The sequence below is a fragment of the Rattus norvegicus genome, chromosome 17 (genome assembly GCF_036323735.1).
Source record: "Rattus norvegicus strain BN/NHsdMcwi chromosome 17, GRCr8, whole genome shotgun sequence".
Lineage (NCBI taxonomy): Eukaryota > Metazoa > Chordata > Mammalia > Rodentia > Muridae > Rattus > Rattus norvegicus.
Window position 1 is genome coordinate 10,293,638 of NC_086035.1, and position 23,414 is coordinate 10,317,051.

The 23,414-nt window shown below is 48.8% G+C and overlaps 1 protein-coding gene across 3 annotated transcripts in view; it reads right to left on the reverse strand.

Annotated features, from left to right (window-relative positions):
- The window catches only part of Cplx2 (complexin 2), a 73,302-nt gene extending 68,965 nt beyond the window's left edge, over positions 1 to 4,337 (reverse strand). The window contains exon 1 of one of the 3 annotated variants that reach the window (XM_039095303.2): positions 4,162 to 4,337. The gene's annotated coding sequence lies outside the window, so the exon portion shown is untranslated. The other 2 variants (XM_017600440.3, XM_017600441.3) reach the window with 2 other exon arrangements.
- Positions 4,338 to 23,414: the final 19,077 nt, after the last annotated feature.

The window sequence follows — 23,414 nt, forward strand, 5'->3', positions numbered from 1 at the left end:
AAGTTCATTGGCTACTTTCTGCTGACTTCCCATCACTGGGGATGTTAAGAGCTCCTTGTTTATTTCCTCATTCGTCTTTCTTTAACTTAGGGTAACTTATGAGTTATTACCCTTCACAGTATTTCACAGGGTAGGGGCTCTCCTGAAAAGGGAAAATACAAACTTCTAAGTCAGAACACCAGAGCCCAATCAAGGCACAGCCACTCAACATAGCTGTCACATTGCAGCAGTCCCTGGAGAGACTTTATACTCTAAAGAGACACAGAATTCTGAGTTCTGACAGAGCCTGGGCCAAACACTACTCACTGACTACATCAAAGGAGCTGTAGTCTGTAGCCCAGAGGGAGGTGTGGCCAAATTCAGGGCAAATGGAGAAAAAGGCTTCATGTTCATTGGGGTAATCCTATCAGGACTAAAAGAAACTGAGCAGAACTCCACAGAGATGGAGTATGGGCGTCTGACTTCAGAGCCCTTTGCTAACAAGAGCCGGGGAGCCACCTGGGAAGTAAGCACAGTGGCCAGAGGACTGGTGCCACTAACCTACCTTCAAGTCACTTCTAAAGCCTATATGAAGGAAGCCTGACAGGTCCCAAAGACTAGCTGGCAGACACGACCTTCATCCTGGAGACTAGGTAAACATCCCCTGCCCTACTTTTAAGGAAGGAAATAGCATATTGCTAAATGTACCAGGAAATCCAAAGGCCAAATCTTCTAAGCAAATAGTGAACCGAAAAGCTGTATACATGAACCGTTCAAAGATCCTGGCCCTGTTCAGTACTGGGGACACTCACATTTCAGTAAAATGTGACTTATTGATCACCACGCCTCCATTGTATGAGTTCACGATGATGGTCACTTGGAGGGGAAACTCAGTTTTTCTTTATAGGACTCAATTTGTCTTTTTGATTTTCTTCGTGGATACTGGCTGGTGTGCTGTCATCATAAAATTCTGGCTGGGTAACATTTGTCCTCTCCCCACTCTTCCCAAAGGAGCTCCTTCTAACGTATGTGTCAGCACAATATGGCTTAGTCCTCAAAACTTCCTGCTGAAAACTGGAGAGAACTAGAGGGAGCAGGGAGCTCAAGATTTAATGACATCTAAGGTGGCACAGCATCTGGGTGACAGAAGGGGTTATTGATGTTGAAAATATCTCTGCACACAATGATACAAAGCCTTACACGATGTCTTGGGCTTTTTAAAAAAATTAGTGTGTGTATGTGTGTGTACGTATATGTGTGGTGTTCCTGTGGTGTGTGTGTGTGTGGTATGTGTGTGTGTGGTGTGCATGTATGGTGTGTGTATATGGTGTGTGTCTATGTGGTACGTGTATATGTGGTGTGTATGTATGGTGTGGTGTGTATGTATGGTGTGTGTATGTGGTGTGGTGTGTATGGTGTTTGTATATGGTGTGTGTCTATGTGGTATTTGTATGTATGTGGTGTGTATGTATGGTATATGTATGTGGTATATGTATATGTGGTATGTATGTATGCTGTGGTATGTATGTATGTATGTGGTGTGGTGTATATATGGTATGTATGGTGTGTGTATGTGGTATGTGTTTATATGTGGTATGTGTATATATGTGGTATGTATGTATGGTATGTGTATGTGGTGTGATGTGGTGTGCGTGTGTGTGCGAGAGAGAGAGAGAGAGAGAGAGAGAGAGAGAGAGAGAGAGAGAGAAGAGTGGATATGTGTATAGGGGAAGTTAAATTAGTCAGCCACTGAAGATAGACAGTGTCATCCCTCTACCCTGCTCCCTCCCTCTCTAAGGGTCTCCTGAAGTACAGACTGGCCTTGGACTCACTTTGTCACCAAGGATAACCTTGAACTCTTGATCTTCCTGCCTCCATCTGGATTACAGTTATGTGTTACTGTTCCAGGTTTATGTGGTGCTAGAAATCAAACCCAGGGCTTGGCACACGCTTCGCTGCTGCCCTAAAGGCTGAGCCATGTCCCTAGTCCCTATGTTTTTCCTCTGTTATAAATATATTTGAAACATTCCATCCAGAAAGGCACTTTGGGGACTGGCCTCAGCCTTCCATCCTGGGGACCTTCTGGCTTGGTGACATCATACTGGCGGCTGTGATTTCATACCCCCAGGCCTTTATACACAGCTCCATCTGTCTGCCATCTCTTTTCTCCCACAATCCAACACTCCTGCTTCGGAAATCCCACAGCCTTGTTTACTAGCCTGAGTACTTATCACACCATATTTTAATTGTACTTTTTGCTTCCTCTGCTGGCCTGTGGCAGCCTTGGGGGCACTTCTTCATCCTCCCAAAAGTGTGTCCCCAGAACACGTTTTCAGAAAGAATAATTAATGGTGACAGCTACCCAGTTTATTTATTTTCAGTATTGATGTGCCAGGCACCGTACTAAACGAACCTTATAGCTATGACGTTAAACCTTAACCCAGTGTGTACTGTGTGCTATTCAAGAAGGGGTGCCCTCTTGAATAGTCAAGGAGGTTTCAGGAGGTTATTTACCTGTAGCTGTGTGCCAAGAAGGCTAAAGCCGAGGCTGGGTTCAGCCTAGAGGCCACCTGTTCTTCCTCCTATGGAACCATATAGTTCCAGGAGTTAAGGAGCCTGGGTTCTAGGCTCAATTCTACTAGTAAATTGCTGAGTGATTTTAGGGGACACCTCTGCTCCCTAGGCCCTATCTGCTTGCGAGAGTCTTTGAGAGAACTAGCGGGTCATGTGACACGCGGGCCCTCCCAGCTTCAACTCCCGAGTGGAGATTTTTCTTCTCCGGTTGGTTTTCTGCCCAGGAGCTGGCTTCCCTGTCTGGGAACCTCCCAGCTTCTCATGCTCAACCTCTTTTCTAGTTAATTGTAGTCTCTCAGAGCAAAACCGCCTTTACAACCTGCTGCCCAGGTCGCTTCTGCGTCCTCCCTCCCTGGCAAGCTCGGATTTTTCTTTAGGTGGGGGTGGAGCCCTGGACAAGAAGGAGGGGAGTCTGCCGTTGCCCGGCTCCTTCCAGCGGCTTCCCTGTTGTTTCTCAGCCCCTTCCCCCTCCCCTCCGACGGAAACTCAGCCTCACACTTTCTAGGGATGTTCCGGGCAGAGCCGGAGCCAGCGGTTGCAGCCAGCAGCCGCAGGCTTCTGGGTTGATCTCTCCCCAGTCCGCCACCCGGAGGTGGGGTGGACATTTGCAGGAAAGGGGGGCGGCGCACTCCTTCCTCCCAGTGCAGACTAGGCCCAGCTCGCCCCGCTGGAGCCGGGGACCCTCCTGTGCCGGTCCCCTCTACCCTCTCTCCGAGTCCCAGCTGAGCCCCGCCATTGCTCCGCCAGGCCTCGGGGACTGCAGACCCAGGCTGGGGCCGCGGCGGTGACTAGGCCTGGGTCCAGCGCGCCCGCGCCGCCACTCGGGGAGGAACGGGAGTCCCCGACAGGGCAGCCTTCCGCCCCCGGAGCGTCCAGGCCCTGGCGCTGCGCTCCGTGGGTCGCGGCCGGGATGCCGCGTCCCAGTCAGTCCGGGTGCGAGCGCGCAGAGCCCCGGGGGCCGCTCGGACCCGCGGCGCGCCGAGCCCCGCCGGAGCCGGGAGCTGTCCCCGGGGCGGTGTGGAAGGGAGCGGGGGAGCGGGGGAAAGCGCTGCGGAGGGAGAGGCCGGAGCGGCGGCGCGCAGGGCTGCGGGCAGCGCGGACCCTCGGCCAGGGTCTCCCCGGGCCACTCGGCTGGCGACGCGGAGCGAGCGCGGTCTACGAACCTGTTGGAGGCTGCAGTTCCTCCGCGGCCGACCAGGGCGCCCGGGACCGAGGCTCTGGCCCGCCTCTCCCTCCCGTCCTCCTCACTCCTCCGCCGAGACGCTCCCTCCTGCCGGGCTTAGCGCGAGCCACACGGGGGGCGCAGAGCCCCTCTAAGGTCGCCCCGAAAGCTGGCGGAGCTGCAGGGAGCACAGCTCAGAGGCCTCCCCCAAGGGCAGCCCGGCTCCCAGGGAGACCCGAGCTTCCTGAGAAGGGAGGCGGGGGCTGGCTGCTGGGACAACAGCGAGTGGCAGAAGAAACGGCTGGGAAGGCAAGAGGGAGACAGGGGAGTTCCCTAGACTCCTAACTCTGCCTTGAAGTTCGGGTACACGGGGTGGGGGTGTCTGTTGCTAGGACATCCCGTCTTGGAAATCTCTTTCCCCTCTCTCTCCACATCTGTACACCTACCTGTTCAGCTGTAGACACCACTCAGCTGTCTTTGATATCTCATCCGGATATGTCATTAACCGACCCCCAGGGAGAGCTTTCTGAAGATGGGATATTTAAGGTCATTCACTAGCAAAAGGCCGAATCTCCTCCCTGGTTATCTCGCTTATCCTGGTTCTCAACGTGAGAGAAGACTCATTCTGAGCAGACTCATCCCGGGCTTTAGCACCCGTGCCCCTTACCTTTTGGGAGCAACCTTACTACTTAGGTTTATTCCACAAAGTGAAGCGTCCTTCGTGTCAGTGAAATCTCTCGTGCTGTAGGGTCAGCCTGTAAGTCCCTTTACTAGATGTTTAGTCGTATATTATAATTATTTATTTCCACCCCGGCTACCAGTCCTGTAAAAGCTGGATCCACCTTTTTCTCGGGATCTCCACCACCTAGCACACAATCGCTGTTCACTTGTAACTGTTAAACCAGGGAACTCCCTTCTCTTCATGTGACTGCTCATTTGATTTCCATATTTTCATCGCAGCCTCCAAGGCCCCACTTGGCAGCTTTACCACCAACACTTGTCCTCTGAATCACCAACTTCCCTTCCAATGACCTCAATTTCTACCCCGAGCTGCTTAAAAAATATATATATAAGTTGCTATTTTCTTTACTTGTCACCCCCATCATCGTCTCTCACAGGGCCAAATCCTTCTAGTCACTTGGATTTTAGCTCAAATGCTCAAATACCACTCCCTCAAAGAGGTCCCTCTCTGACCATGTATTCAATCAAAGTGTGTTCAACACGTTTGTAGACGACAGCATCACATCACAATGCCATCCACTTGTAGCATTACTCTACCACTTTCCGTTGCTGTACCGATGGTCAAATTTCAGTTCTTTAGTAGTTACTACACTCTGAAATAAATTGACAGCCATCCCCTGCTATCTATGGGGCATTGGTTCTAGGATTACTCACATAAAATGCCTTGAATTTGTATAAGGCCCGCAGAGTCTTCCCATACGCTCTCTTTTGGAGGCAGGGTCTCATGTAGCACAGCTGGCCTGTCCTCCTGCCTCGACCTTCTAAGTGTTGGGATGGCGGACCCATGCCACCATGCCTGGCCTTCTTCCGTGCCTCCAGCTGCCTTTGGAGGACTTCCGTGTGACCAGCTGTGAGCATTCTGAAAGGAATGATCTTGATCTGCAGACCACAGACTCATCTTTGGAGAGGCTGGGGCTGCCCCGTGGGTGACTCTGAAATCCCTTCTGAAGTCACCAGAGAAGGATTAACAAGAGAGGCACATAGAGATCCTTAGTAGGGAAAAAGTACCTGGGAGAGGCTCTTAGGCCGTTTTGTCATGCAGTAATGGGATATGCCAGGCAATTCATCATGAACAGAAATGGTCTGACTCATTGTCTGAGTGGCCGGAAAGTCCAACACGGAGGAGTCAGCCAAGACCTTTTTGCTGTGCTGTTCTATCAGAGATATAAGGAGGGGAGGAGAAGGAAGGAGAGAGAAGGAAGAGGGGTTGGGGAAGAGAGATACTTCTAACGTCAAACTCTGTTACAGTGGTCGTTTATCCATTATGAGTTGTAGAGCCACCGTGAGCTAACGCCCTCCATAAGTCATGGTCCTGAACAATGATCCTTTCCCAGCCTGGGCAACAAAATCAGAATAACAATGTCCTTCCCCTCCGGACCCAGGCCTGTTCTCACCAATGCTCTCACTTGATGCACGTGACAGCCTAATCCAGTGGGCATTGCTCTGCCCGTTTTATACCCCCACACGACTGAGGGCAATGGCAGCAGATTGACCTGACCAAATCTAACAGCTTTAAATGGTGATACCATACCATGATGCATGCTGGGATCTAGAGCTAGGGCAGGACTCTTTGCACCTAGGAAGTTGTATCACTAGGAGACACAGACTAAACAAACAGTACACTGTAGCTCAAGGGTTACTTTCAACCAGGAGAGGGGTGGGAGGTATAAACGGACAGACACTCAAATCAGGATACAATGAAACTTGAATACCAATTGCAAATGGTGGAACACTATCCAGATATGACATACTACGGTGGAATTTTAGTGCGGTGTCTTAGCTAGTAATCATTCTGGTTTATCCCGCCCCAAACTGAAGTCACAAAGCTGGTGGACTGCATGGTGAGGCTTATCCTGAGTTTATTTGACTCAAAGCCTGAGATCTGAACTCTGAGCCCCTGAGTCTGAATTTCTGGTGATCGGGAATGGCTGGAGGTTTGTGCTGGATGATTAGGCCATATAACGGCTGCACATGGGGTGTCTGGATGCCTTTGCTCCTGCTGGGAAACTTTAGGGAATGCTACCAGGCAGTGGAAGGGACAGACCTTCGAAGGAAAGGTTAGAGAGACTAAAATTGAACTTTTAAGAACGTAGTAGGGGTCCTTACAAGAAGACAAAAAGAGAATGCTTCGGATATAGACAATGTAAATATGGAGGTATTGTTATTTATATGTTTGAGGGCACGGAGTTATGTTTCGTGCTGTTTGCTCATGAAGAGGCTATAGGATGGGAAGTCAGCCTGGAACGGGCTTGGACTCGGATATCATGATTTCACATCCCAGGCAGTTGAGACCCACTGATGGGCAGGCACTCCGCCTGTGTTGTTTTCTCCAATTTTCAGAGAGCTTTCTAAGGGTGCTGCCCACCACTCTGGAGCATGTGGATCTGAAGCTCCACGAGGGTGCCGTGCGTGCCTGTGGTTCTGGCTAGTCAGTAGAACTTGGCAGCAGACCTGGGCCTGTGCAGGTGCCCAGTAAGCATTGGCGGAGAACGAAGAACTGCAGGCAAGGAGTCTAGACTAGAGGCAATAGCTTCAGGAGGCAGAAAACTGGGAGGAAACGCAGGGGTCTTTAGAATACGTGCTCTAGAAAGCACAAAGCTATTGCTTCCCACCTCCGAGCTACGGGGGGAGGTTAGGATTCAGCTTTCCAAAATGGCTTCTGAACCTCATCACTCATCTCCCCTTCTGCGCACAGAAAGGCTGGCGGGCACCAGGTTCCGAGCACCCGAGCAGGCCTCTGCTGTGTTATATCTTTTGGCTCCTGGCTTTTAACTGGCGTTCCCTGTTTTGTGGCAATCGCCTCGTGTGTCATCATTGGAGTTTATGTTCTAAGAGGGTGGCTGCTGTGCTAATGACACTCTTGGCTCAGGTACAAAGATCTGCCTTCTCTCCCTCCACCCCTCTGGGAAGTGTGCTGTGCGCTGTGGGAATGGCCGACTTGCAGGGCTGGCTGGGCTCAGTTCCGTTCGCTCTGCCGCACAGCTGCTGTTCAGTGTCTTGCCTTGCACAGCTCTCATTCTCAGTGTGGGGTCATCGAGGACGATTGTCCCTCAGTGTTCAGACGGTGGTAAGATGTTTCCTATGAGAAGGCAGGCCTGCCCGCATTCTCTAAGGTGGTTTCTTCTTCTCACCCCCAATACATAGTACAATTGCCTCTCGTTTTATTTCAGATGACACTTTCTGCTCTTTGAAATGTCTGGTCACTTATTCATCATCTGTTCCTTTCACTGAATCTCATCTCCACGGGAACTGAGTCCGCTGGGTTACCCCTGAACCTCTTCTTTCAGTCTGCTTTAGGTTGCTATGGTACCTGAGACTGGGGATTTCATAAACGTGTAGAAATTGATTTTCTGAATTCTGGAGGCTGGCTCCCCACAGGAGGAAGTAAGAGTGTGAACTTATCCCTCGAGCCCTTTCCTACCCAGCACGAATCCAGCCAGGACACTGCCCTACTGCAAGGTACCTCTCCCCAGTAGTCCTGCACTGGAGTTTCGGGGGACACCTGTAGCCAGCAGCTGCTGCAGTGCTGGGTCAGTTAGGACGTGCCCTCGGCACCTTCCCGTGAGGACCTCACCTCAGAGCAATGCACCACACCTCAGAAAGTCCAGCACAGGACATACCGGCCCTGAGGGACAGAATTTTCACCCTTTTCAACTCATATTTGACATTTTTTTTTGGTTCTTTTTTTCGGAGCTGGGGACCGAACCCAGGGCCTTGCGCTTCCTAGGCAAGCGCTCTGCCACTGAGCCAAATCCCCAACCCCGACATGTTTTTATAACAAATATTTTACATTTTATTCATGTGTATGTGGTTGTGTGCGGAACATAAATGTGGGTGCTAGTGGAGGTTAGAAGTGGGCATCAGATCCTCTGGAGTCATCAGCTGCCCCATGCGGGTTCTGGGAGCTGAACTCAGGTCCTCTGGAAGAGCAGCCAGTGCTTCTAAGGACTGAGCCAGCTCTCCGGCCTGTACTGTTGCCACCGTCGTATTGATTCAACTGATATTCATTTTTGAGAGGGAAACAGGGAAATGTAATTCTTTAACATGTATATCATATCTTATTTTAGACCTTGAAGTGGGCAATTTGAAGGCAGCAATCTCACCCTTATTAGTTCGCAGATGAAAAGAACCGATATTGCACAAAGATAGATGCTGGTTCAAATCCAAGTCAGAGTACACTTCAGAGACCATGCCACATGCAATCGTGACATTTAGGAAAGGATTAAACATTGCCTTGGGGAGCCGTGACTTGTGTTCTAGGCAGGTCTTACCTCTCGCTGACTTCTGATGTTAGATGAAGCCCCGTGAAGCTAAGTTTCCTTATATGCATAGCAAATAGCATGGAATGTGTTCCTTAGAATTATCTGTGGAGAAGGATAAATGTTAGCATGCCCGTGAAGTGCTCCACACCAGAAGAGATGGGTAATATCCACTTTGGTGTTTCGAGATGTTGGAGGTGAGTTGCAGTGAGGTAGGATGCAGTTAGTCAGTGCAGCACTCTCTGTTTTGTACATAAATGTCTTCAAAGCAGGACATTGGACAGTGATTCCCTTCTGAGGGAAAGAACAAACACATCTAAGAGTGTGCGATGATTAATCTTGTTTTCAAGTTGACAACATCTAGAGCCAGCTAGAACCCAAGATGCTGGGCGCTCCCTCAAGGCCTTTTCCTAAGCCTATTTGAAGCAGGAAGACCCACCCTTAGTCTGGGCCACACCTTCTGATGGCAATCCAAATAAAAGACAAAAGCCGTGCTCTCTACCTGTTTGCCTTCTCTCTAGCCTGTAGTTCACCTATCCTGTGGCTGTGGCCAGTATTAAATCCAACCTCTTCAGGTTTCCCAATGTAGACTGAAGTCCTTTTGACCCCAGCACTAGGCTGGGACTGCTGATATGATCCGGTTTCAAGGACTGAACAACTACCAGATTCTTGACCTTTCCGGCATGAGACAGCCATTGTTAGCCTACCAGGACCACATTGCATTAGCCAGTCTAATAAATAGCATATATATGTATATATATATATATATGTATATATAGCTATCTCCATATATATATACCCACATATATATGAAATGTATAAAATTATATATTTAATACATGTGTACATATATAAATAATATATAATATACATTCATTCTATCAGTTCTATTTCTTTAAAAGGTGTCTCTAGTTCTTTGTATAGAGGAAAATAACAGGCCCAGAGGGAAGGGACTTGGTCAAGGACAGAACTGGACTTCAAGCCTCAACACATCAGACTCTCAAGCTTTAGAAAAATGTGAGTTGTCAAGGTGCTTGGTCCCCTCCCCTGGGCTCTGAAATTACAACTAATCCCCTCTCCATTGTGTCTGCTGCAAGGGGAGAGAAATCCGCAGATAATCTCTAACCCTCATTTGAGCCAATAATCACACCCATTTATCTCCCCATAAAGCTGCTTAGTGAAAGGTGGACAAGAGGCCCAGCCGGCCAGGCCTGTGGCTTCTCTCAGCTCTGGCTGCCTTCGAGCAGGGTATCTCTAATGACTCTAGGGAGGCTGACCTCACAGTGAAAACGGCAGCCAGCCATCCTGACTCATTGTCCAGGACGGTGTCTCCAGAGCTGGGAGCAGTATTACTCATTGCCCCCTGGAGAGCAGACACACAAGATCTGTGGAGCATTTCCTGAGATGTGGAGCTCTCTGAGCCTCAGTTTTCCTATCTGTAAAATAGAAAGAAGCGCCTGTGTGCGGCAGAGCCCTTGAAACCTCTAATGAGATGTTGTGTGCAGAGACCTGTTCCTGGGTTGCTTCTGTCTCCCTGTCAGCTGTTCACAGCAGCCAGTGGGAAGTTTAGACGCTGAGCACCCTCGGGCAAAGTGAGGAGCCAGTCCACTCTCAAAAGGTTCGTGAGTGGATTTTGAGACAAGTTTGGCCGGCTTGATATTAAAAAGGAAAGAGACAGCTTTTCTCTGCAGGTGACGCCCCACCAACTGCTGCCATGAGGAACAGAGCAGAGCTCCTCCTGAGCTCCTCCCCCAAGCGCCTCCTGGCAGGTACACACCTTTTCATCCCAGCACTTGGGAGGCAGAAGCAGGTGGATCTCTGAGTTCAAGACCAACCTCGTCAATATAGTGAGTTCCAGGCTAACCAGACCCACATACCTAGTGAGACCTTATTTCAAACCAAAACCAAAACCAAACCAAATCAAAATGAAGAGGAAGAGGTGACTGGCTGACCACACTCATTGTTTTGCTAATAGGTTCATACACATCATGTGTGCTGGAGGGGTAGGTCCTGGCTTGCCCTGAACTCATAGCAATCCTTATGCCTCAGCTTCCTGGGTGCTTGGATTTTCTGTGTTCAGCAAATGCTCATTTGATCCCTACTATGTGCCAGTCCCTACTACGTACCACGCATAATTCCAGATACTTGAATATTGATCATCAAACAAAACAGGGCGATGAGCTCCACATTCACGGTGTTCCCTGTCCCCTGGGATGGAGGGGATGCAATAAACTGCGTGAGGTGGTTCTTACAGTAACTGTGTTGGGAAGACGGAAATTGAGGTGGTCCAGCTGAGCCGAGGGTGTGCATTTGCTTGCTTAAGGGGCAGCGAAGACGTCACGCACAGGGTGATTTTCGAACAGAAACTTCAGGGAGTGAGTGACCCTGGCAGAGAGCACAGAGACTTCAGAAGGCACGGGGCAGCCACTGTATCTGAGAGACTGTGAAGAGGCAGCTGGCTGGAGAGGAGTGAAAGAGGAGAAGGTGACTGAGCGGAGGCCAGAGGACTCATCCTGAGAGGCTTCAATAGTACCGTGAGGACATGGGGTCTGACAGACGGAAAACAAACACTGGACGATGAAAGGCGGGAAGAGAGGAAGGAGGAGAGGGCTAGCTGGCTGGAGCTGGTTTGTGTAGACCCAGAGCAACTGTCTAACGGGTCATGAAGGACCTGATGGTGTGGCAGACTGTGGCTAGACTCATGGGAGTCTAGCCTGAACTTGGGGTCCCCCGAACAGAGCGAGGGATAGTTTCCAAAGAGCAGGGTGGTTAGCGCCCAAGGAATGGTACAGTTGTCTTCTGGTCTCCCCAGTCATGTGCTCACATGTGTACCTGTACCTCATACAAATGTGCTTTTGTATGACACATAGACACACACATACATACACAAAGACACACACATATACGCACATAGACACTGGCATAGATACACACAGAGGCACAGACATATGCATACACATATATACACAGACACGCACAGACCCTGGCATAGACATACATAGGCACACACATAGACACCAGCATAGATACACACACAGGCACAGACATACACATACACACATATAGACACACAGACACAGACATACACATATAAACACGAAGACACACATGGACACACACAGACACTGGCATAAACATATACAGGCCCACACACATATACACGTACATATAGACAGTCACACACACACACACACACACACACACACACACACACACACACATTGTGAAAGCTAATGTCCACGAAAATCTTAGATACAGATGTTTACTGTGTCTTTAAACATTAGCTTTGCAGGGGTTGGGGATTTAGCTCAGTGGTAGAGCGCTTGCCTAGGAAGCACAAGGCCCTGGGTTCGGTCCCCAGTCCCCTGAGTGAGACATTGCATGATGATCAGTTAGTGACATAAAGTCCAAGCCACCCAAGTAGAACCAAAGGAAAAAAAAAAACATTAGCTTTGCAAAACCTGGAAGCAGTCGGAGATGTCCTTCGGTTGGTGAATAGACGAACGTGGGGCAGAAGATAATGGAACATTTTTAGTGTTCAAAAGAAAAGCACTATCGAGACTTGAATAGACACAGAGAGAATTGAAATGCTTGTGACTGAATGGAAGAAGGTGGGCCACCACAAAGGCTACTTAGCACATCACTCCAACTCCATAGCGTTCTAGGGGAGTCAATACTACAGAGACAAACAAAATAGCTTAGCGGTTTTTGTGAAACTTCACCAACAGCACCCAGTGATGGGTACATACCACTGTCTACTCCCAGGCCCACCCTAGGCTGTCTGACTCTATGTGGGAACTCAAGGTAAACTATGGACTTTATATGGTAACTATGTGTCAGTGCAGTCATCCCGGATGTAACTAATATGTTACTCCGGCAGGTGGCTTTGAGCAGCACTGTGGGAGTGGGGAGTAAAGGAAAAGCCAGATTCCTCCTGCTAAATTGTGCTGTGAACATAAGCTTGCTCTAGAAGGAAAGGCTACTTTGGAAAGGCTAGCAGACACACATCAGTAAATCATCTCTGGGATGGTTAGTGTGTCCTCCATCCAGGAGCTGAGTGGAACTGCGGGCTAGAGTAAGTCTCTAGCTTTCACATGGCCAATTTCTCCTTTCCTAAGGGTATTTTGCCTTTCTCATATGGCTTCAGTCTCTGGGGGCAGGGGTGGTGAACCAGTCGCATCCTCTGGACCACAAAGGTTGCATGTACTGGCTGGTTTTGTGTGTCAACTTGACACAAGCTGGAGTTAGCACAGAGAAAGGAGCTTCTCTTGAGGAAATGCCTCCATGAGATCCAGCTGTAAGGCATTTTCTCAATGAGTGATCAAGCGGGGAGGGCCCAGCCCATTGTGGGTGGTGCCGTCCCTGGTCTGGTGGTCTTGGGTTCTATAAGAGAGCAAGCTGAGCAAGCCAGGGGAAGCAAGCCGGTAAGTAACATCCCTCCATGGCCTCTGCATCAGTTCCTGCCTCCAGGTTCCTGCCCTGTGTGAGTTCCAGTCCTGACTTCCTTTGGTGATGAACAGCAATGTGGAAGTGTAAGCTGAATAAACCCTTTCCTCCCCAGCTTGCTTCTTGGTCCTGATGTTTTGTGCAGGAGTATAAACCCTGACTGAGACATTGCATGATGATCAGTTAGTGACATAAAGTCCAAGCCACCCAAGTAGAACCAAACCGCTTCAGTGATGGACCTTGCTTCGAGCGGTTGGGGTATGAATGTGTAACCTTTGGAGGTACTGAAAGGTATCCACTGGTCAAGCAGAGAGCCAGCTCTGTGTTGAAGCCTGGAGATGAGTACACAGAAGAAAAAGACCCAGCCAACGGGAAGAGAACAGAGTTCTTCCAGGAGTCACCCGAGTATCTGGGTCAACCCTTACCTGAAGCTGGGTTTCTACCATCCTTCTCTGTCTTACCAGACAACACCATCCTCTTACTGCTCAAACCAGTTTAAATTGAGCTTCCTAATATTTTCAATGCAAAGAGGTCTAGCTGGTATAAAGTGGATTACAAGCTTCTGAAGCTGAGAGAGAGAGAGAGAGAGAGAGAGAGAGAGAGAGAGAGAGAGAGATTAGATTTTGAGTTTCCTGTGTGAAATAGTACCCATAGACTTCCTGCCCCAACGCCCATCCCAAAGATTTTCATGAGTATGGAACTGATACTAGCTGGAGACCAATATGCTTAAATGTCTGCATTGCTCTCTGGTATTTGGGATTGGGTTTGGGTTCCTCAAAGAAGGAGACAGGCACATATGGGAGGAAACATGCATATGCAATGAAAGTTCACACCCAAGCAGCTGTCTGGAATACTCATGCATAACCAAGGATCCAGACTTGGATGCATTCTGAGGTGCATACGCAAGCACCCACAGGGAGGGCAGAGGCATGCCAAGGTCGGCACAGGGCACTGGGATAAACGATAACACCTGCCTCACCAAGGGGATGGGATGGCTGGGTAAGGGTGACGGGACTGAACATGATGGGACTTTGGGCTGCATGAGGATCTTTCTAAGTGGGCGAGAAGAAAGGACATGCATTTATGATGTGTAGGCAAGCTGGGGGTGGGGATGGTCCTAAGAGAGTGGGGCATGGCTAATCCCCTCCTTTTGATGTTAAGGGAAAAGAGAGCCCTGGAGCCAAAAGATGCAGCAGTGTGGTCCAGGCACAAAACAGTTGCTGGTTTCTTTATGTTTATGTCCATCATGCTGGGCCTCGAGATGGGGACACCCAGGCAGATGTTTGAACGTTTGAGTGAGTCCGTGAAGGAGTTTCTGGAAGAGCTCAGCATTGCAATTGTGGAGCCTGTAATGTGCTCGGCCCTCCCCTCGTGGGTGACCATCACACAGTTCACCAAGGGCCTGAACAGAGCAAGGGCATGGAAGAAGGGCGCATTCACTGTGCTGGCCAGGGCCTGGTGTCTCCTCTCCAGCCTGGACCTTCTGGTTCTCAGTCTTCAGATGCAGACTGGATCTGTTTTGTCAGCTCCCAGGCTCTCATCCCTTCAGACCACACCATTGGTTTTTCTAGGTTTCCAGCTTGCAGACAGCAGCTGACTGTGGGGTTTCTCAGCCTCCAGAATGGTGTGAGCCAATTCCTTATAATAAATCTTTTCATACATAGATGTATTGGATATATATATATATATATACATATATATATCCTGTATATGTATAAACACTTTCATATGTACATGCACACACATATATACATATGCACATACATAAGTAAATATACACACAGACATGCATATACACACGTACACATACAGACACATACAAACATACAGATAGAGTTTTTTTTTTTTTTTGCAGAAGCTTAGTAGCATTTCCTATAAATAACCAGGGACTAGGAAAAAAATCTACTCAATGCGAATTATTCAAATAGGAGTAAAAGTTTGACACGCAGGCAAGTTAGAAGATTTAACTTGAACTGTCAAGAGTTTGAAATGAGATAAAATTAAATGTCTTACATTTAGCAAAAACACAGGACACAGAATAGAAAGTGAAATAATGTCTTATTTTTAAGGATTAGATAAGAATAATTGGGAGAGGGATGTAGGGACAGTCTCTGTGCACTGTGTAAAAGGATCACCCGCCAATAGATACCTGATGGCCAATAAACGGAGGCAGGATTAGGAGGCGGGACATCTGTCAGAGAGAGAGGAACTCTGGGAAAGTCAGGTGCGGAGGAGTCCACGGAGATGGGGACTTATGAAAGCGAGGAGAGGAAAGCAGCCACACGGCAGATGTAGAACGGTATAAATGAAGCTAGTTGGGGAGAAAGCCTAGCTAGAAGGCCTAGGCACTTATTCATAAATAAATACACCTCTGTGAATTTATTTGGAAACTGGGGTGGACATAAAAAGGCCAACCAGTTACTAGCGGGTGCCGGAGGGATGGCTCAGCGGTTAAGAATCTGCTGCTCTTCCAGAGGACTTGTGCTCAATTCCCTTGGTGGCTCACAACTGCCTATAATTCCAGTTCCCAAGGCTCTGATATCCTCTTCTTGTCTTCATGGGCACCAGACATGCCTGTGCTTTACGCACATACATGTAGGGAAAACACATACACGCACTAGAGAGAAACCATTCTAAAAGAGAATTCTTTTGAAGACATACTTTTTCCCCCCAATAAATTTGTTGGATGACCTTGTAACTGCCACCATCTCTTCTTAGTTGATGTTTGAAGTATGCCCAGCCAGAAGACTGCCCCTTTTTTTTTTTTTTTTTTTTTTTGCACAAAGAATTTCTGGACTCAACCATTTTCCCCAGTGGACTGGAGCTCCTTAGCATTCTGAGATCAGAGTGGCTCCTGGTGCAGTGCTTTTCCACCCATGAGCCTGTGCGTTGGGCAGCTTCAGTATAAGCCTCTGCAAAGAGTCCAAAAAGTCTGTGCCCTGGGAAAACATCACCCCCTCACTCAGAAACATGGCATCTGGGTGGAGCTGGCAGAGAAGCTGGTCCCTGCTGCACATGAGTCTCGACCGGAAGAGCCACAGAGTTGTTCACTCATGCGGTGGGCATGCAGCTCACGGTTAGTGGAGTTCGTTTGGGGCTTAGAACGGAGGGTGCCTCTGCCCTGACTACCTGGGCTTCTCTGTGGGAAGCTCCCCACCTTCAGAGGACCAGGCAGAACTACAGACCTTGTACGATTTAGCCTTAAGAGCCCAAACTAGCTTTTGCCATATGGGGTGACTAATCACTACATTTGTACCAAAAGGGAGGTGTTCCCTTTTGCTGTGATAAACACCATGACAAAAAAACACCCGAGGAGGGAAGGGTGTGTTTCAGTTTACAGCTTATAGTTCATCGTGAAGAGAAGTCAAGTCAGGAACCGAAAGACATGAATTGAAACATGAACCATGGTGGAATGCTGCTTACCTCAGCATCTTTTAAGGAGCTCCTGCCTGGGGTGACATTGCCCACAGTAGGCTGGGCTACAACGTATCAGTCATTAATCAAGAAAATGCTGGTAGACTTGCCTATCGGACAGACCATTTGAAGGAGGCAAATGCTCAATTGAGTTTCCCTCACCAGATGTCTCTAGTTTGTGTCAGGTTGACACAATGTTGTAGTTTGAGGACCATCTTCTAAAAGCACTACAGTCTAACTTCTGAGCTGAGGGACCCCTGGGTCATTTATATTTATTTCATGTGCAAAACACACTCTTTGTAATACTTCCTCAGATCTCATCTCTGTCACCTGGGGAATGGGCTTATGATCTAGGATCTTGGCTTCTAATAGGGCTCGGTGGGTATAGTGCAGTGGGACCAATTCTTTGAGTGCTAGTCCCATGGGTCTGAAGACCGGTGTCCTGAACACTTACATGATCCAGGGCCACCGCATCGTTGGAAGCACTTCTGGGTCAGCCCCTGAAAGCTCACAGCTTATATTGAGCAATAGATCCATTGAACTAGGAGCCATGATCCTGACCACATCAGACCTGTCCCAAGTTAGGGCATTGATTGTAGTATGCGTTTGGAAGGGTTGGTAGCTGTGTTTCTTTACATCTAACCAGCCAAACCTCAAAATTTAAAAAAAAAAAAAGTATTTTCCAGGCCAGCATTCCTGATATCTCAGCCAAGTTTTTTTCTCTCTCTGTCTTTATCTCTCATACAATGCATCCCAACTGGTGACCCCAGTTTCCCCTCCCTCCACTCCATCCAGTTCATCCCCTCCTCCTGCCTCCCCTCCAGATCCATTGCTCCTCTGTTTCCCCTCAGAAAAGAGGACCTCCCCACCCGCAGTGACATCAACTTACTGAATATGACCTAACAAGGCTAGTCACAAATCCTCTTATCAAGGTTGGAAGAGGTAGCCCAGTAGGAGGAGAGGGGTCTGAAGAGCAGGTAAAAGAGGCAGAGACAGCCCCACTCCTGCTGTTAGGAGTCTGACTAAAACCCTAAGCTACACAACCATAACTTATACGCAGTGTGGACCCACGCAGGCTCTGTGATTGCCAGTTCAGTCCTTATGAGCCTGTGCTCTCTTGGCATCTTCAACCCCTCCGGCTCCTACAATCCTTCCTCCTCCTCTTCCTCTACAGGGTCCCCTAGCTCCGCTTAACGTTCATTCAGCCAAGTCTTTATTCTCTCCACCATCTCTGTGCAAGAATAAGAAAAGTATATTAGGATACAGGTACCCTGCTAATGGAGCCAGCGGATGGGCACCAATTGATGGACATCATTCGCTATGATGACTTTAAACTTCTTATTTGGAAATAATTTCAGGCTCGCAGGGGAAAAAAAAAGACCAGCGCAAAAAAAAACTCTTATGTATTCCTCGTCCAAGAAGTAGAGGTTTAACCAATTACTTCCTAATTCTAAACTAGATCTGAAGCGGGGCGGGAGGGGGGAGAGACAGGGTGCTCAAGGGGACACAGGCGAGCCTCAGGCCTGCCTCAGGCACATTTTAAAATGACTGATAATGGAATCTTTCACCTGCATGGCTTATCTCTTAATGGTAACTGGATCACATATTTCTCTTGGGAAATCCCCCCGCCTCTGTCTCTGTCTCTGTCTGTCTCTGTCTCTGTCTGTCTCTGTCTGTCTCTGTGTCTCTGTCTCTGTCTCTGTCTCTCTCTCTGTGTCTCTGTCTCTCTCTGTCTCTCTGTCTCTCTGTCTCTGTCTCTCTCTCTCTCTGTCTAGTTCTTTGTTTCTGTCTCATTTGACAGGTGACTTGCTCGGGACTGACCACACCGTGGTTCTCTTAAACTCATCAAGATGGGACCTACATGAGTTTAACCAGCATGAATTTTGTAAGAATTGTGGCAGGAATTCTGGTGACATGATTTGTCCTTGTCCAATGGACAATTGGAAGTACGCAGTCCTAGGATCTACTTGGAATTGTTTTAGGAATCCCATGGACACACCTTGAAATGGAACCAAACACTGGAGAAGACTGGGTTTGTAAGACTCTCAGAGAGAATCTTCCCTCAGGAGGGAGATCCTCGAGCCCAATGACCAGTCCGAGTCCACAGGCTGCAATCTGCAAGAGGATTTTTATTGATCAGGATACACAGGTATCTGTGGGTGTCCCAGTCAATTCGGAAGACTGGCGCGCCTAACAGAACCAGGGACGGGTTTTTATAGGGTATTGGGGAGCAGAAGCAGGCTTACAGAAGCAGATTATGGTTGGTGGATTCAAGTGAGGCGCAGATGTATGGTTACACCCAATTGGCTATTCAAATGAGGTTGTCACACAGCAAGAGAATACATGCAGGTTGGGGCATCCGGAATGTCAGGGGCTAGGGGCTTATCTCTTGTTAGGTGGCCCATAAAGCAATATCAATAATTTAGACTGGTTTCTGTATTTTGTTTTCTTTTATGGTCTGTTTCATCTAAATGATGGGTCAGCTTGTCCCACAAAGCTTGGACACATCTGAACTTTCCCAGGCTTATTTTAGTTCTGAGTCTGTGTATCTAAAAACTTACTTTTTACTTCTATAGTTGAGGGCCTTGGGCTGGTACAATTCTCTTTCTGGGAGGGGGTCTTTCAGGTTCTAAGTGGGGAGCTGCTGGCTCAGTGCCGGGAAGCCCAGACCACTTTGGGGTTTTTCAATGTCCATCAACCAACAAATTCCTTTTGTCCTTCAGAAGCCAGTTTGAGCAACAAGCTTTCTAATGTACTTATGACAGTGGTTGGGGTCAAGGATAGAGTCCACTGATGGAAAAGGTCCCAGAGCTGGGGCCAGAAGTATGGTACCGTGTGTGGTGAGCCTTGGGGAACATGGATGGTGTTCTAAAACTTCCCACATCTGTCCCAAACTGGCAATATCTGGGTCTGTAAAGAGCAGAGGTCAAGAAGTCCCAAGGGAGAGATGAGCAAAGAAAACACTGTGGCCTGAAAGAGGATGTCCCATATCAGCTCCTGTATTTGAATACGTGGTGCTGTTAGAAGAGGTGAGGTGTGCAGTGTTGGTGGAGGGAGGGCTTCCCTGGGGATGGGCTTTGAGATTAAAGGCCTGGCAAACCGCTTCAAGTTCATCCCTCTTTGAGCTCATGGTTCAGGATGTGAATTCTCAGCTTCTTGCTCTGTGGCGTGCCCCTGCCCAACCGCGAGGATTCGCCCCTCTGAAACTGCAAGCTGACGGCAGCTCTCTCTTCCGTAAGTTACCCTCGGTCAGGGTGTTTTATCACAGCGATAGAAAAGTGCCTAATGCCGGCCCTGATGCTGGCGAGAGCAGAGACCATGCTAGGTTACCTCGGGACACAAGAGCAGTGACCTTAGGGCGGGACAGTTTTAGGTGGCAGGCAAGCGGGACAGCTTAGGTGCAGAATCATCCACCCAAGTGTCAGAAGATTTCTCTGAAGAGAGTGGTGTCTAGAAGGAGCACTAAGTTACTGGAAGACACAGTGTAACCTGTGTGGATGCTGCTGCTGCTGCTGCTGCTGCTGCTGCTGCTGCTGCTGCTGCTGCTACTGCTGCTGCTGCTGCTGCTGTTGGTGATGCTGCTGGCGATGAAGAAGATTGCAGCATTTGCTGAAACGATCTGTGCACACGTTTGTTAACGTTCCTTACTTTGGTCTTCCAGGGTCCAATACTCCTTGCCACACTTCTTTCTCCACTGTTACCTGGCTGGAGTCCAGTTGGTCTGGAATCCAGGACTCTGGATAGGGGCATGTCACCCAGTGTTGGCAGATGGAAATACAGCCTCTCCCCAGGTGCTTGAGGGAGTAAACAGGAAACCAGAAGTGGTCCAATCAGAGGTGACGAGGGCCAGCCTTAAGACAGCTGGGAAAAAAGCATTCTCCTTCGACTGGTGGAGGCACTGGTGGCCAGCTTGTCACTTAGAAGGGAAACATAGCCAGTGTGGAGGATGTTAGAACAGAAGGGGCAGATGATATATACGTTGTTGTTTCATGTGCCTGCTGTCATCTGTGTCTAAGGTTAGACTCCGGTTTAACTTTCCAGCCACACTTTAAACATTAGTCCTTGTTCAATTTTGTTGGTGGCTCTCATTCCAATCAGGAGTCCTAGCAGCATATCAACCCATAGAACATCCCTACTGTGGACACTACCCCTGTGTCACAGATAGGGAAACTTGGGCTCGGATTTAAAAATGGCCGCCTTGACTGGTATAGGGCCATGTTTGTTAAAATCTAGGCCTCTCTTCACTCCAGGCTCAAGGACTTGCACACCCTGCATGTGGGAAACCTTCCCCATTCTTTCCCAACTCTCAGAGTCATACTCTCTCTCCCCTTGCTGTCTCAGCATTGATCGGATGCCAGATCGGGGGCAGCAGGTAGTGGACCAGCTGCTGCCTGGGTCAGGAGCCCAGCATGCTCTCAAGGACACAGATGGGTTGGCAGCCTTGGGCATGGGCAGGGAGCCTGCGGCGGGGGCGGATACCGGTTCCCGTGAAAAGACTCATTCAGGATTCGCCAATTCCCTGGGGGTGCTGGGCTCTCAGCCCCCAGAGTCCAGGTTTGGTGTAACTTCTCTTTGTGTGCTGGGACCCAGCGAAGCTCTTGAGAGCTGGTGCACAGCTGACAGGGACCCCCACTCCACTTTGGTTATGATTGTTGCTTGGATGTGTGTGTGTTGTGGGAGTGTGGAGAACATGGAGGCTCTTCCTCCATTCCCAGATCTTAGCCTAGCCAGGAGATATAAAGTATAACAAGTATAAAGTATAAAGACTTGTTAAACTGGGAAAACAAACAAACAAACATTGAACAAATGCTCTGGGTTTCAAACTCTTCCTGTTCAAAGTTGCAAACAAACATTTTCTCAAACTTCTTCAAATCATTACATGTTCAAGATCTCTGTCTTTGATGTGGCATTGATAAACAATAGATAAACAGTAGATGGCTCTTTTTTTTTTCTTTTCTTTTTTTCGGAGCTGGGGACCGAACCCAGGGCCTTGCGCTTGCTAGGCAAGTGCTCTACCGCTGAGCTAAATCCCCAACCCCAGTAGATGGCTCTTATAGATTGCAGATAAAATATCTCTAATTACTGGTGAGCACGTTATGGAATTCTTGCTAGGTGACAGGCAGTGGCTTCCTATCTGTGAGCTCACTGGATGCTCAACCGGTCCAAGAAGGAGTGTACTGCTGCCCCGTTTCTCCCTGGTAGATGAAGTATGTAGGTACAGAAGAATTAATTAACGCACACACCCAAAGCCACACAGAATGCATGCCAGCGTAGTAAGACATTTCCAGGCAGATCAGACAGCTCAAGGCCATGACCTCTCCGCCCTACCTGTTCTGATGCTCATAGTGGAGGGGTGGTCAGAGATCCCCGAGAGGTCTTACCCAATTAAAGGAGCAACAACAGTTCTGTTACTAAGGTATCTTTCCAGTGGGCATGGGCCTCTTTGGGCCTTTTGGGAATGTCCCTGCTAGATGTTTCAAAAGGGGGTGAGGCCAATAAAGAAGCCCTCATCTCCAACCCAAGGCTCCTATATTCTCTTTCCCCCATCTCAGTGGGTGTGGCCCTTCCTCATCTCAGTGGGCGTGGCCCATTTGGACAGAAGCTTGGCATTAGCAGAGGACTTTTCCCTCCCGTTTCTCACATCTGTTGAAGGGTCTTTGTGCTGTATAAGATTTTTTTCTTTTGTTTTTGTCTTTTGTTTTTCAGCTTGGCATAGAGTCATCTGCGAAGACAGATTAGCGTCACTTGAGAGGGTATCAGATTGTCCTGCATTTTCTTGACTAAGGATTGATGTAGGAAGACCCAGCTCATTGTACGGTGCAACCCCTGGGCTGGTGGTCCTGAGTTGAGTAAGAAAGCAAGCTGAGCAAGCCATGAGGAGCAAGCCTGAGAACCTTCCTTGTTTCTCAGCTTCCTGCATTGAATTCCTGCTTTGGTCGCCCTCAGTGATGGACTTTGATTAGGACATGCAAGCCTAAGAAACTCTTCCCTCCCCAAGTGGGTTTTCATCAATGTTTTCTTACAGCCACAGGAAGCAAACTAGGACAGTCTTACCCAATGCCACTTCAGCTCCCCATATTGTTTTAACATGTACCATCTCTTGCTCGGGTTAAATCTCCTTCACAGCCTTCCTGCCTCCAGTCTCCTCCAATCCAATCCCGATATCTGTCCCGTCAGTATCATTTCTTTAGCAGAGATTTAACACCCATTAAATACATTGCCTGTAGGATTAAGTTCAGATGCCTCAGATGGCATCCAGAGTCTTCATAGTGAATGCTTGTCTGCTTCCCCAGCCTCATTCCTAACATATCCATCTTTTGTCATCTTCTCAAAACATAATCTCTTGACAATTTGAAGTCACCAGTATGAGGTACAAGATTCCTGAAAAACAGGAGAGGGGGAGAGAGAGTGGAGGGAGGGGGAGGGGGAGGGAGAAGGGGGAGGGGGAAGGAGGAAGGGGAGGGGGAAGGAGGAAGGGGAGGGGGAAGGCGGAGGGGGGAAGGAGGGAGGAGGAGGGGAAAGGGGGAGGGGGAAGGAGGGAGGGGGAGGGGGAAGGGGAGGGGAAAGGGGGAGGGGGAGGGGGGAGAAAGGGGGAGGCGGAGGGAGAGAGAGAGAAGGCATTAACAGTGAACTGGCCTTACCCTCCAGAAAAGGCCACCTGTTCAATGCCGTAGGCTCTCTTAGTTACAACCACACTCCTTCCTCTTGGGAGAACGAGGAGAGGCGTGAAAATGAGCCACAGTTTGGATTGGTCTCCGCTCCATACGGATGCTCTTAGGAACACACAGTGAGCACAGGGCAGCTGGGTACTCAGCCTGTGCGAACCTGTCTTCACTCCA